The 14,262-nt window shown below is 42.7% G+C and overlaps 1 protein-coding gene and 1 long non-coding RNA gene across 2 annotated transcripts in view; both read left to right on the forward strand.

The window, feature by feature from the left end:
• LOC143011342 (anthrax toxin receptor 2-like) overlaps positions 1–14,262 on the forward strand; it is a 54,562-nt gene that overhangs the window by 22,172 nt on the left and 18,128 nt on the right. The gene's annotated exons all lie outside the window — the stretch shown is intronic.
• Positions 8,270–13,699, forward strand: LOC143010948 (uncharacterized). Its single transcript, XR_012964874.1, has 3 exons — positions 8,270–8,406; positions 8,753–8,892; positions 9,241–13,699. It is a non-coding gene; the product is annotated as an uncharacterized LOC143010948 (long non-coding RNA).

A 14,262-nucleotide genomic window follows, 5' to 3' on the forward strand; every position in this document is an offset into this window, starting at 1 on the left:
TGTACGACACATCAGAGAGGAGAGACAAAGATGTAACGCTCCAGGATCTTTCAATATTTACTTTCTGTTAGTTCACTTTCTACAGCCATGATAAACTCACAGACATTTAGAAGAGCAGACTGAATAGTAGAAAAAGGTGAGTATTTGAAACTGGCTTATAGTAATCCTGTAATTATTCTGCAGTAACCATAATCCTTTAATTTTGACAGAGGCCTGTATTTATCATGCATGCTAACCCATCCAAACTAACCTCTAATAAAGGTGTGTCCCAGGTCACTGTCAGTCTCAAACACTCTATTGTTATTCTGTCTCACTCTTGTTTTTTTAACTCTCATAATGTGTTGTGTCCATATAATTTTGTGGACATGTAATTATATATATAAATATATAGAAGGCTGTTCTGCAGGATTATGGATTTTGAAACCAAATTATGACGATGTTGCAATGTACAGTTTGTAACACAGGCTGCATTGTTTTGAAGTGTACATTTGCCTGCAGATGTGGCAACTTAATTGAACTCTTAACATGGGATCAACTGTGTGTCTTCAGAGGATCCCTGGAGGAGACAAAGCATGATTAATTAATGCAGAACAGAATAGTGGAAGAACATTTCTAGTATAATTTAAAATGTTGGACCCGGAGTCTTCAAAAGTTCAAAACAGGTGGCCGCAGCTCTCCAACCTCTGGAACCACACACGTTGGTCTCTGAGGCTGAGAACATTACGTAACGCCTAACACCTAACGTAACACCCCTCAGAAGCCAGATGACATTTATACGTCCGCTGGTACAGGTGGAGATCTCCTGTGGCACAGAGCGTCAGGTTTTTACAGCCTGTGTGTAATGTGTTTGTGTTTCTCCTTCCCAAGTCTTAGAGATTATTTTGGGTGTTCCTGGAGTCCACTGACAGATGGTCCTTGAGCTGCATCGCTGCAGAGGCGTTCGTGGTCTGTCCACATGGAAACTAAAGCAGTTCTAAAGCGGTGGTTCTCACATTGTGGTACGGGTACCACAAGTGGTACACAGAGCACTGTGGCTTTTGACTCTGACATCTGCTGTACATATTACATCTTAGAGCTTTAGAAAGATATAATAAAACATTAGAGATCATGTCTTTACTTGATGGCAGGTTGGACACACGTCAAAACAACATGGATGCCGTTATTGTTTGTAAACTACAGAGTGTCCCGCACATATTGATTTTGAAATCCAACCTCAATTGCACAACAGCACACTTCCATGAAATTATACGGTTGCAGTGAAACCAAGAGTTGAAAAAACACCCTGGTTTCTGTTTGGCTTCCAACCGTCACATTTTGGATAGTGGAGTTTCCCAAAAAGTACACCACCACTTAATGCCTCAGCAAGATCCTCAAACCAGAATCCGCACCTGCAAAAAGCATAAAAATATACATGTTACCTACCTGAAACATAGAAAACATATAGAAGAAATGTTTTAAAAAGGAAAAAAGTACACAATATTCATGAAGATTGTTATGATCCTTTAATTCAGTGACACTTAACCGTCTGTGAGTGTGCTGGGGATCCCCTCAGACCTTTTCAAGGACCCCCATTCATTTCATAACCCAATCAAGGAACTTGGCTCTATTATATTTAAAAGTACTCAACTGCATTGCTGATTGTATTTTTGTACTTATAGTTCTGAAACTGCATGGGAAAAACATCTAAAAGTCACAAGTTACTGCATTTGTGATTTATACTGGGGGTTAAATTCATAGCCATATAGGAAATTACGCGCCTCTGAATTTGGTTTTATTGTCAATTTATTTATTGCATTTGTCCCAACACTCTTGTGGCCCATGAACATGACATCATTTTAAAGCGCGACTATGCGACCAAAGTCAATGAAACCGGCTCCATCAACATAAAAGTACTTTCTCAAGATGACATGTGAAAGCAGATTTCTTTATTGTCTCATCTTTCTCAGCCCACACAGGAGGAAATCCTTACATCAAAATCAAAACATGACAAGGAACTAAACTAGAGTAATACAGTAAAACAGTCTGCTCACTGTATTCTACTGGTTTAACTTGTTTGCATTGTGTCGCTCCTTACCTAAACACTAGTTGGGTTAAAACAGTGGGATTACAATCTGTGGCCTGTGGACCTCAAGTACCCATCGGCTTTTCTAAATGTTTAGAATATCCCTCCAAATATATGTACTATGTTCTCTCCTACAGTCTAATTTAGTCTCAAATATGGTAATCAAAGCAAGGTGTGTGTACTCCGGTCCCACCTCTTCATCTGCCACTGCACCCAGCCACCTCAGCCCAATCACTCCTTTTTATAGTGCGTAAACATCAAATTACATAAAGACGTTGTTAGATTTACACTACACACAGCCTTCAGCTGGTGGGCAGCGTTGGTTTTTTTGATTACTGACGCCTCTCACATTCTGACACATCATCGTTCAGGCGAAAATAGCTGCTCTCTGAGTCTTTCAGGCTGCAGGGAATTCTCATTTATAATAACCCGACTCCTACACAAGTCACCTGAACACACGGCTTCCGGCTGCACTCGGTCCATCACAACAACACACACACACACACACATACATACACATACAAATGCTCGCACGTCGCCTTCCGGTGGTGCTTGAGTGTGGCAAATCTTGGCGAGGGCCCTTGTGGGATTTAGTTTTTCGATCGACTGCTTTACGCCCACAGCCACCAGAGAGCTGATGTGGAGGACTTCCTGCCAGACTAAATGCGTAATCGGTGATCTTGATGTAATCATTAACCTCAGGCGATGGACAACATAGACCTACACAATTCTGGAGGAAATATTTCTATTAGTGGATGAGCAGAATGACTTTCCTGTTGCATCCCTACTGAGTAAGAATGTCCTACTTTGGCGGTTTGATAGTGATGCAGAAGTTGATGTTTTGTTTTTGTTTGACGGATTCAGTCTTGGGACACTTTATCCAAGAGATTTAACTGCATTAATGGAAAAATGGGTTAATCGAGTTTAGTTTGTTCACTGTGTCCATGCAATAAAAACACTCTGATTGATAACAACGAGGAAGTGATCAGGAGTGAACTCAGATTGAAACATTTTAGCATCAAATTAAGCTCAAATATGTGAAAATGTTGGATGTTCAGGAACCTCAGGCTGGCAGCGTGCTTTGGATTTAACGGAAACGGTGGCCAGGACAAAGCGATCAGCCACCAGCAGCATCAAAACAGAGACGTGTGCTGCTGTGAGTGTGGGTGGGATTACACAGTGACAGCTGGGTGAGATCATTACAATTCGGGAAAGGGGGATAAAGAGAAACAGGGGTGGGGGGCTGCAGATGGGACCTGGTATAATGGGGGTTTGAGGATGGTGGGGTGTGAATCACATTAAGGCTGCATGCGTTCATATGTTGCAAAAGGTGCAAAAGGCAAAGAGAGAAAGAATCAAACAACAAAACCTGAAGAATCTGTTAACATGTCGGCTTCTTTGTTTTGTTTCTGATTTTGCTGGCACTTGACAGGAAAGAGGTGTGTGGGTGTGTGAGTTTGTGCGTGGGTGGGTGGGGGACAGCTAATGGGAAAAGGTGGTGAGGAGCAGATGATAAGTGCAACAAATGAGGAAGGGGAAGAAGAGGAGGGGGCATAAGAGGGAGGGGAAGACGGTGTGACTCACTGGCTTCCAGTAAGAGGTCTGACTCAGCTACTGGAAGCCCCCTGACCCTGTCTGGATACAATTTGGGGCCAATGATCTGTGTTTTTTATGTTGGCAAGGAAACAGAGGCCCAGCAGGTCAAAAACATGATGTTGACTTTCACTACTTTTCACTTTTTTCAAGGATCTGGGTTTAAATCTGGTGCAGTTCAACCTCAAACACCCACATGAATAAAGCACGTGAAGCGATAGGAGGGGCGGCTTGGTTGAGTCTTTGGAATTATGATTCACAGCACATGACTTGGTTGCATGTTGGTCGCTTACGTCAGAAAACAATAACAGAAATCAAACCTTGGAAAATGCATGCATTCACTATTTTTGGCGATTGTTTCATTTCCTCTTTCTTTGAAGTGATCCGTCATTCTGCGTGTGACCTGTGACATGTGTTCCCATAGCATTGCACAGATGGGGGGTGTAAGGGAGATCACTTTCACACACTTTCACCCAACCCCCAAGCAACAGCAGCCATGTAAATGGAGAGGAACTGCAGATCACTGATCACAGACTCAATTATGAGCCATAGCTGAGGGACGGACAGCTGATCTGTGGACATCTGCCAACTTCATCCCTTTTGTTTCTGGTCTCGGCTTGGCGTCACAAAAATCTCCAGCTGACTACGTGCTTTTTGTCAGTCCTTGATGTTAACTGCAATAATCCGCCTTATTCTCAATGTTACAGAAGCCAGGACACATAGAAATACAATCTCGAGAAAACTGAGGCCTGTCAGATGTAAACTTTCTTCCCCTTATACCCATAATCCCTTGTGAGTTAAGGCTGTTTATTATAGGTGGTTTGCATTACGCTCTCCCCGCCACAACTCTCTTGGAAGAGCGAGTTGCATTTTTAGGCGACTCTTTGCTGTCATTTGGTGCCAACGGAGCTCATGTGGCTTCATTATCACTTCCTCAAACAGAAGAGAAGCAGCACTGCAGCAGTAAACTCTATTGCTGCAAACACACTTGATCCATAGCCAGAATTCCCTTTTTGAAATAACTTTGCCTTCTCTCTCTCTCCTTCTATCCCTCTCTCAATGTAGCCTGATGTAGACCAATGTAGACCAATCCCTCTCCCTCCTCCTCTTCCTCCCTTTCTGACCTCTCCACCTCTCCGCCCTGGACCTGTGGGATGGTTTCTGTTGATGGATCACGGTGGGACAGAGGGCCTGTTTCCTGGATATGCCCTTAACTTCCATGTCAAACACACAGATATCCTCAGAGGATGGGCGGTATGCTCAGCCGCACACACACACACACACACACACACACACACACACACACACACACACACACAAACACACGACCCACATACGTCTGCAGACACACACCCGGACCCTATAACTTTTATCCTTTTGGAGAAGAAAAACATTACGTTGACCTACATTTTGCTTTCCCGCCCAGATGCCTAACAATCCCTGCGCACTTGAGCCAGTTTAAACATTCTAAATCATTTTCACCTACAGCACAGTAAACATATCACATATCAGAAGGATCTGTGGGAAATGTACAGCAGGTGTACACACTCTCATAAAACCTCCACTGGCTGAGCGCTCTGCCAAAACCTACAACCAGACTTCCATCAAATCCGCCAGAAACATATGAATGGCAGCAGTCCAGAAAATTCCAAAAAGGCCAAAACCTCAGTTATATCATGTTGTGCTGCCGGTCTGTACAGAATGTTCTGAAGAGGAGCACAGGAAACTTCAGGACTGTTCCACTTTGTATGGACACACAATGATCACTAGCTTAAACAGTAAAGTTCAAATATAATGATGTAATTACAGCTTATTTAGCACTTTTACATCCACATATTTTCATGTTCTTGTCTCTTTTATCTATTTTGCAAAAAAACTAAACATCAATCCACTTCTAGCCTCTCTTCGGTGCATCTCAAGTATGCAAACTGAATGAAAACAGGCCTGGTCCATTAAAATTGTTCTGTTCTGGGGTTTTGATGATTTTCTAGTGATCTAGAATGCAACAAACAATGAAGGATCCTAATGAAGGATTAAGTATCTCATGACACAGGTCACATCTCTGTCACTGTCTCTTTGTCTCAGTCGTCCCACTTGTGACTCTGTTTACTGTCTAATTAAAGCTTGTGTCCCCGTGTGGAGTAAATATTTGGAGAGCAGTCAGTCAATCAGATGCACGCTCACGTAACTCTTTGTTTTCTGAAGCACGGGGCGCGCTTGTTTTTCTGTCTTCTCCCTCTGTACAAGGTGCCCACTCCCCTTCCTGCCGTCCATTAAGGCATTAAAGCCAATAACAGACTGAGGTGGGAGGTGGAGTCGCCCACGCTCTTACTAAAAACAAAAGTAAGGATACATCTGGGAGCGAGCACAGCCTGCGAGTGTTATGATTTACTTCTGTAATTTCACTGTAGCTGTGGTGGTTTTACTGTAAACCACTCCTACACTGTCTGCAGATGTGGCACTGGTCTGGATTTAGTGGGAGGGAATGAATATGTACGTGTGTGTGTGTGTGTGTGTGTGTGTGTGTGTGTGTGTGTGTGTGTGTGTGTGTCCTTACCAAATTGGATCTTTCAATGGAATCCTGGGGGTGTTTGGTTTCAAAGCAAACTGACTTTACTCTTTATGATGGTTGATCAATCTCTCCAAACCTGTTTTTTCCATTCATCTCCATGTTTACAGTCCTACAGGCTGCCTGAGTTCTCCTTATTACGACTGATGACCGCCCACGGAGTAGCAATGGGATGAAAATGAGTCTCTTCCCCGTTTACATTCAGTGATTGAGTAATTAGCGTTGCTTTGATACAACCTACACGGTTTTTCAAATGTTATTTTTTACTCGTGGTGAGTCTCAAAATACAGCAATATGCAAATCCCACACTCAGTCCATTATGTGTGCTCCCTTCATTCAACAGGACATTAGATCTCACAGAGCAAAGGTGGCGTCTCAGTGAACCTTTGTTCATCTTGAAACCGGGACACTAGATCAGGGGAGGGATCAGAATCTAGAAACTGTTTTGTTTTTTTATCCCACTTACATTGATATTGAAATAAAGAGCATTTAAAGAGCTCATTTGCAAAAATAGGATAAGAGTTTCTTTGTGCATATTGTGCCATCAGGACAAGCAAAACCTTGTCCAGCTCCGCATCAACATTTGTCCCCCGTTTTGTTTAACAAAGGGTAAAGCACCTGCCTGTTTCTCCTCACATTCTTTACATTCCCCAGCACAATAAAGCAGGTATATTCAGCGCAGTGACTCATGTAAACATCGACACCAAATGTATGGAATGCCAGGGAATCTCAAGGCATCCTGGTGTTTCTATTCATGCTGTCAAGGATCAGCGTAAAACAAAGAATTGAACCCCAGGGAAGGAAATGGAGGGGAGGGGTTTGAATGTGACACAAACAGGAAACCAGAGCTGTGTTCCCTCTTGCTCAATATTGCATGTAAAAGGAAAAGGTTTATTCCAAACTTCACCTCTTTGGGCCTGTTTTTTTTTATTAAGGGGCCAGAACCAAACGTGTAAACTATTTTGTTGGCTTACCTAACGCCGTCTCCTCTGCCAGGACCTTACATAACTGCTACTGGCAAGGAGCTTAACTTGTGCTACATTCATGGAACTCTGCTTAAAAATCACGACAAACCTTCTCTTTTTTTAACCAGACTTTTGCGTGAAATGAGCGAGCGAAACCAGTGGGAAACTAACAGGGGCTCGCCCTTGACAGTTGAGGAAATACCCCTGGTATTTAGGAGTTCCTCTTTCTGCTTTAAAGTCAGCGTCACAGCTTATTTTTGGTTAAACAGTCGCGTGGGATGGTGCATACTGGAGGTCGATGACCCCGTGAATGATTCTAGCATCTTCTGGGTGAGAGATGAAACTAGTTTGATCCGAAAATAACACAGCAGAGGTTTGGAGGCAGAAGTTGTTGTGTGAAGGATGGAACGATGACAAATGTCTTATGTCACAGTTCGATCACATGTGAAGAACTGATCTGAATGGCTAAAGCTTCTGTGACATTTATAGGGGGAAGCCTTCATGTTTGTTTTCCGTCCCTAATGCGTCACAGCAAACATTCCTGCCCGTCTGCGTCTGCTTGTTGTGTGCCCATTCCCGCCACCTGGTCCCAGACGTGTTTGAGAGTGGGAGGGGGTCCCGTGTCTGTTCATCTCCAACTCCATCTGCAAACAAGCTTGTTTGCTGACTACACAGGGAACAGTTGTTTTTCTAGTCAGTCAGTCTGTTGTATGATCCCATCCCTCCACACCAGTTCAACAAGGAATATGCTAGCTTAAATGAGTCGTCTGTCAGTTGCAGATGATTTGATAAGTCTCTTAAAATGCCTATCAAATCTCATCATTGGGAAATAAACTTATATCCAAACACATTTCTGAGTTTGCTGAGCAGTGTAAGCATGTACTGTAATGCTTAACTTGGCTTTAACTCGTACTAAATTCCTCATATGTGCTGGGAGATTTATTGCATAACAACACTGATTCGCGAACTGAATCTGAGCCATGGAACGAGCTCTTCTGAATGTCAACGCCACAAGGGACATACGAGCTTGCTTGTTTTTAGAGTGAAGTGCTACTTCCAATCTCCTCATGGGGAGTGATTCATTCCTGTAGAGATGGAGACGGAGAACAGGGAGGGACAGAAGGGTAGAAAGAGAGAGAGAGAGGGAGAGCACGGAAACAGATCGAGGTCGTGAGCCAAGTATTAACTGGATATAGTTTCCACAGGGTGTTCCAGAGGTGAGGCAAAAATCACTCAAAGTTACATAAGAGCGACCCGGGCAGATAATCCAGACACAAAAATGAGATGATAATGATCAGAAACCTAATTCTTTACTGTGATTATACTCCATGTATAACAGTTACGCAACAGGCACCAAATTTGTCTGAGCGGAGGGAAAAGGAGGTATAGTATTGATATTGGCAGGGGAGTTTGCGTTTCATAACAGCGTGTTAGCAATCATAACAAGACTACAGCCGAGCCGCTATTCATACGCTATACAACTATGCACCAGGCCAAATCTGCTGTTTATCAGTGCGATCATGTGAAATGAGATGTTTTACAATGTGAGTGAGGTCTGCGCAGGGAGACATAATGTCCAGCATGCAGGGAAGGCAGAGGAGACGAGGGGGAGCTGTGAGGAGAAACAGGAAGACTGACCCAGAAACAGAGGCCTGGAGAGGACAGCCTGGATTACATGACTAGCACTTCTCCTGCCCCATTAGGTAATCTGTTTTATGACGTTTAATCAATTGGAGGCCTGAAAAGTTAACATGTTGCTGGCACTTGTGTGAGATAGAAATGATTAATTCACCGTGGACTGATTACCTGTCAAAATACGGTTTATCCAAGAACAGATGCTTACATAAGAACTACAAAAAAAAAGGGAAAAAAAGAAAAACTCTAACAGCCATTATAGCTTTAGTAATTATACACTTTACTCATTCATTTCTCTTTCAAATGGCATCAGATTGATCATATTTTTAAAATTATGTTTAATGTTTTATTAAAAATGGTGTCCGTCTGTATTTTGTACTTTCTAACAATTACATCTCTTGTTATTTACTGCACAGCATGTCCTGTATGTGTTGGACAAACAAGTCCCCCATGTGTTGTGGGGCAGCATGACGTCTCTCTGTTGACTCCTCCGGACGTGCTGGCTGCCACGATGAGGCCTCGGTCGCCTCCTCCTCCTCCCTCAGCGGGTCACAGGAGGCCCAGATCCTCCTCTGACTCTGTTACAAAACACCAATTACCGCTGGGTGGGTTCGGCTCAGTGTTTGTTTAGCTCCATCTTGTTTACTGCCCCCTGCTGGCGGCGGCAGGCTTCACCGTCCTCAGGCTGTTTACGTGACAAAAATCAGGATCTGTACGTGAAACTAATTACATTATTTTAGAGCTTAATTTGTGTTAAATATGAAGTTTCTATCTGGTATAGTTCTTTTGTTGCACTTTTAAACCCTCTGTTAATACAAAAAAAGTGCCGCTCGAGCCTGTGTCGGTTTTGGCCGAATGTAACTTCGGAAGCGCGCCATTAATTTGATTGACAGCATTTTCAGCCAATGCGAAACGTATGCAGATCGTTGCGCGCGCCCTGATTGGCTGATACATCGCCAGGCTCAGGCTCAGACTTGTAATATTGTTTCGGGATTTCTAATCACACCGTATCAAAAAAATCACGTTTATTTGTTGTTTGTATTTGGATAAAGTCTTTAGATAATGCTGTATGTTAAAACAACGTCCCGTGGACATTAAGTACACTTTTACAGTCAAAACTTTGACAACGCACTTGAAGCCTCCGAAACAAGACTCAGTATGTTCTTGAAAGCTGTGGACCTGTGTCACCACTGTGCATTTAGATCAGGATGGTGACACAGCAGATATGCAGTTTGTACGTGAGGGTTTGATTCCTGGCCTTCACGCTTGAGGTAAGTGTTTTCTAAGGTTCTCTCGGTGCACTACTTTGCAGACTGGAAGAGCACAAAGGAGTAACAGCTTCATCTAGTGGACAGTTGTTGTAACTGCTGCTAAGTTTCTGAACATTCTGGAGCTCCTGCAGTTGGAATGTAAAAGATTGGACAGAAAGCAAGACAAAAGAGAAGAAAAGCTTTAGCAGCAAGAGGACTCAACACTCAACACTCCATTCATGCACGTCTACATGTCTGAGCTAGGTTCAGAGACATACATCAGCCAGCAAGACCCAGCTGAGAACATGAACTGATGGAAAGCCGCTCTAAAGAATATTTGCCCTTTACACTAACATCAAGACTATTTCTTGCGTAGAGAAACATCATATTTAGCCTAAACAAAATGAATATTTGATAGTGTTAGTTTGTTTATTGCAGTGGAATGAATCATGCTGAGAGACCAAATGGTTTGGCAGTGAGTCAGACCAGCAGCTGCCATCCGCCATTGTGTTGGGGGACTGACCTTTGTCACGGCCAGGCAGAGGAAGAGTTAAAATAAGAGCCAAACAATCCTCAGCTGAAAGCCTGATTGTGTCAGGGGGATGGGGGTCTGTGTGTGTGTGTGTGGGTGGGTGTGTGTAGGAGAGAACAAAATAGTGTGACTCCTAAGGGAGTCATGCCAATATGTTCACACATGCATATATTTGGGTCTGAATGTGTGTGCATGTGTGTGTATATAAAACTGTGTGTGTGTGTGTGATGGAACCAAACATGGTGAAAAGCATGTAGCCATTAAACCTAAGACCTCCTTGTGACCACTCTTGTTAATTTCTTCCACTTTGGTGTTTGTCTTTTCCTCTCATCCCTTCACATCCTTCCTCCCTTCCTTCCTTCTCTGCACCTTCCTTTCCCTCCTTTCTAGATTGCTGATCTTGCTGCTTTTTATCGCCTTTGTTTCCTCTGAGCTTACAAGAAGGAAAACATGCGAAAATGTAAGATGTAAGAAAATGTCACAATATCAAATCAACAAACAATCTGATTGTTGATTTGATTTCTTATGTTTGGATGTGTGCCGTGTTGATGATATACACTTTGTTATTGCTGCTTTACCATTTATCGATCAGGGTTTTAGCTCACTAACCCTAAAAGTATAGACGTGAATGCTCTTTCTTTCTTCTCTCCACAATCATCCATCATCACAGAGAAGCTGCTGCACTTCCAAACAGGTAAACATTTTAACAACATCATCATCATAATCATCCTCATCCAATGTTCTCTTGTAGTTATCACAGTGGACAAAGAGCACCTCCATCACGATTCAGAATTTCTCGGAAGCTATTGAACCTCACGTGGGCGAACGTTCGTGGAAAGAGAACGAGATTGCGCTGCTGTAAAGTGCTCCGTCTATTTTCTTACGCAACCGGCACAGAAATAGAACAATGGATGTGCCACTCAATTACTGTGTTTATCCTGGAAGTGGACAGGAGGCTCAGGCCAAGAATGGAACCAAAACCCACACAGCGTTTGATTTCATCTCCCGATGATTCATTATTTTTTACTCCAGTATCACAACACAGTGACTCATTCCTCACAGACACACACTTTGTTTTAGTTTAGTTGAAATGGATGTTAGAATTAACTTCGCATAGGACGGATGGGAGGTAATGAGAGGAAACTAAGGGAGATCATCATCCATCTATTTCATATTTTCATCCCCGAGCTGTAAGCTGCGTTGATGAGAAAGTAGGAAGCAGGAACCTTTGCGCCTCGGCCTTCCAGCTGTGCGTTGTGTTTTTGTTATTTTAGCCCGCTGCTGGAGTTTAATCAGTCCCAATCCTCCATCTTTTCCTGATCCACGCTGTTCGCTTTGTCCTCGGAGCAGGTGCTTCCTGTTCTCCACCTCCTGACATAACGGTTTCATAAGTTGTTGCTCTGTTGCTGCTCAAGGTTCTCAGAAAGCCACAAACAACTCGTGTGATTCCTCTCACTCTTCACTCAGTGCCTCCCTGCTTGTTGAAGGCCATTAGATGACACAACACTGCTCGCTTACACCATATAAACAGAAAAGGGAAAAAGAGATGATGGAGGTAGATCCATAAGACATTTAGATAGAAACAACCTAGAAACTTCATAAATAAAAGGTTAGATTTGCACTTTGAATTGATTTTTCTTTCCTTATCTTCTGATGTTTTCTTTCTTTCTCTTTCAAATCACTCTTCATTCGGCAATAACCTCTCTCTTTATTGTGCTGTTTGCATGTGGAAGCAGCTGATGTTGCAGATTAAACGTTCCCAAGACAACATGAGGAGTCATGAGGTGAAAACAGCTTTCTCAGGGCGTCATGTCTCAGTTCTCTGTCTTGTAGGCTTGTTCCTGTATCTCCCTTAGCCCAACAGCTTCCCAACAAACTGAAATATCAACGTTTGTGTTGCAACACCTCCCCCCTGTGCTCAGATTTGGTACTGTAAGCAACAATAAGCAGGCCTCCTGTGTTTGGAAGGGAGGATCTGAGGGTGGAGCTACACTTCACAGCACTCAGGTAGAGAATTTAGGCTGTAATCCAAAACCAGCAGGGCAAGCAAGAGGCGCTTTGGAGGTTGTCACAGTGTAAATCAAACATCCACAGCAAAAATGGACGGCACAGTCAAGCAACCAGATGTGAACCCTCTAAACTGAATGCAAGCGAAGCTACAAGAGCCTGAAGATGGAGAGATTTGTGACAAATCTGTTTCTCTCCCTGCTGCTCTCCTCAGGACAAGTATGTGGAGGTAAGAAATGCTTCCTCCTCCTCTTCCTCTCCTTCATAGAAATGTTAAAACTGACCATATAGAGCTGCAAAATTATTGTTTTCAGTTTTGTTTTGTTTTATTGTTACAATGAACTACAACATTTATTATCTTTGTGAATGATGTTCTGAAATCATTTTAACTGATCTGTCATATGACATAAGGATGTAAATCCACACGTGTTCCTCCAGAGCAGCGTGTGTTTTGTGGATGATAACATTCCTGTCCTCACTTCTGATAACCTCCAAATTATTTCCACTAAAATCAAGTATTTAATCAGAAAAATGAGCACTTTTTAATGTTGCAGAATGTTCCGTGTGCCCCTGCCATTATCCTTATACCTGCTAAGGACAACGTATTAAAGACGTGCAAACATTCCCAGTGTCTTTGACTGTAGGAAGATTATTAATAATCCAGAGGCAGATTAGCGATGGACATACATGAGTGGGACAGTTAGACTGGCAGTGGGCTAATGAGCTTTATACTGGGCTGACCTGCTAACAGAGTGGGACCACTCTTATAATACAGAATGACAGCATGGATAGGAAACCTTATTTGTTTATTTGCTCTTTCTCAAAAGGAAGCTGCAAAGAATTTGAATGGCAAACGGCAATAAGATAAATACATGAAGTCAATCTAGATATATTACACATCTATTTCTTAAAGTGGGCTTTGGATAGTATGATGCATTCATTTAAGTAAATCAACAAATTATCAATTGAATGACATTAAACATATAGTGGAGTAGTTTCAATGGATTTTCCGCAGGTTATAAGTTCTTTCTTACATCGCTGATGGCTTCTGTAGGTTTGTATGGGAACACAAATTATGAGCTTTTCTATAATTACAAACAGCACTTCTCTTCTTTCCCCCCCAACTGCCTTCATGTCTTTTTGCTAGAATGAACATAAAGGAGGTAGTTAAGTGCAATCATTTAATTGCTTCGTTTATTTCCTGTCCAAGTCCTACTTTCTCACACACACACACACACACACACACACACACACACACACACACACACACACACACACACACACACACACACACACACACACACACACACACACACACACACACACACACACACACACACACACACACACACACACACGGCATTTACACAGAACACTCCACTCCCGCTCCCTTCAATTGGTTGGACAAATTGATTGTATTCACAGTTGAAGTGGACAAACACATTCGCTGCTCTAAGTGTTCACTCTGACAAGACCTGAAACTACAGTTTAGAGAGGTAAACATGTTGGACGGATGCATGCAGGACTATGATTGTTATTTTTAACTTACTCAAATGTTTTCACCATAATATTTCACTGGAGAAGATCTGTCAAACATGAACCTTCAGAGTCATTTCCAGCCTGATAGGAGGTAAACCCTGAAGATAGTG

This window comes from Genypterus blacodes, unplaced genomic scaffold (genome assembly GCF_046128005.1).
Source record: "Genypterus blacodes isolate CSIRO-AG114 ecotype Tasmania unplaced genomic scaffold, CSIRO-AGI_Gbla_v1 ptg000133l_1, whole genome shotgun sequence".
Taxonomy (NCBI): domain Eukaryota; kingdom Metazoa; phylum Chordata; class Actinopteri; order Ophidiiformes; family Ophidiidae; genus Genypterus; species Genypterus blacodes.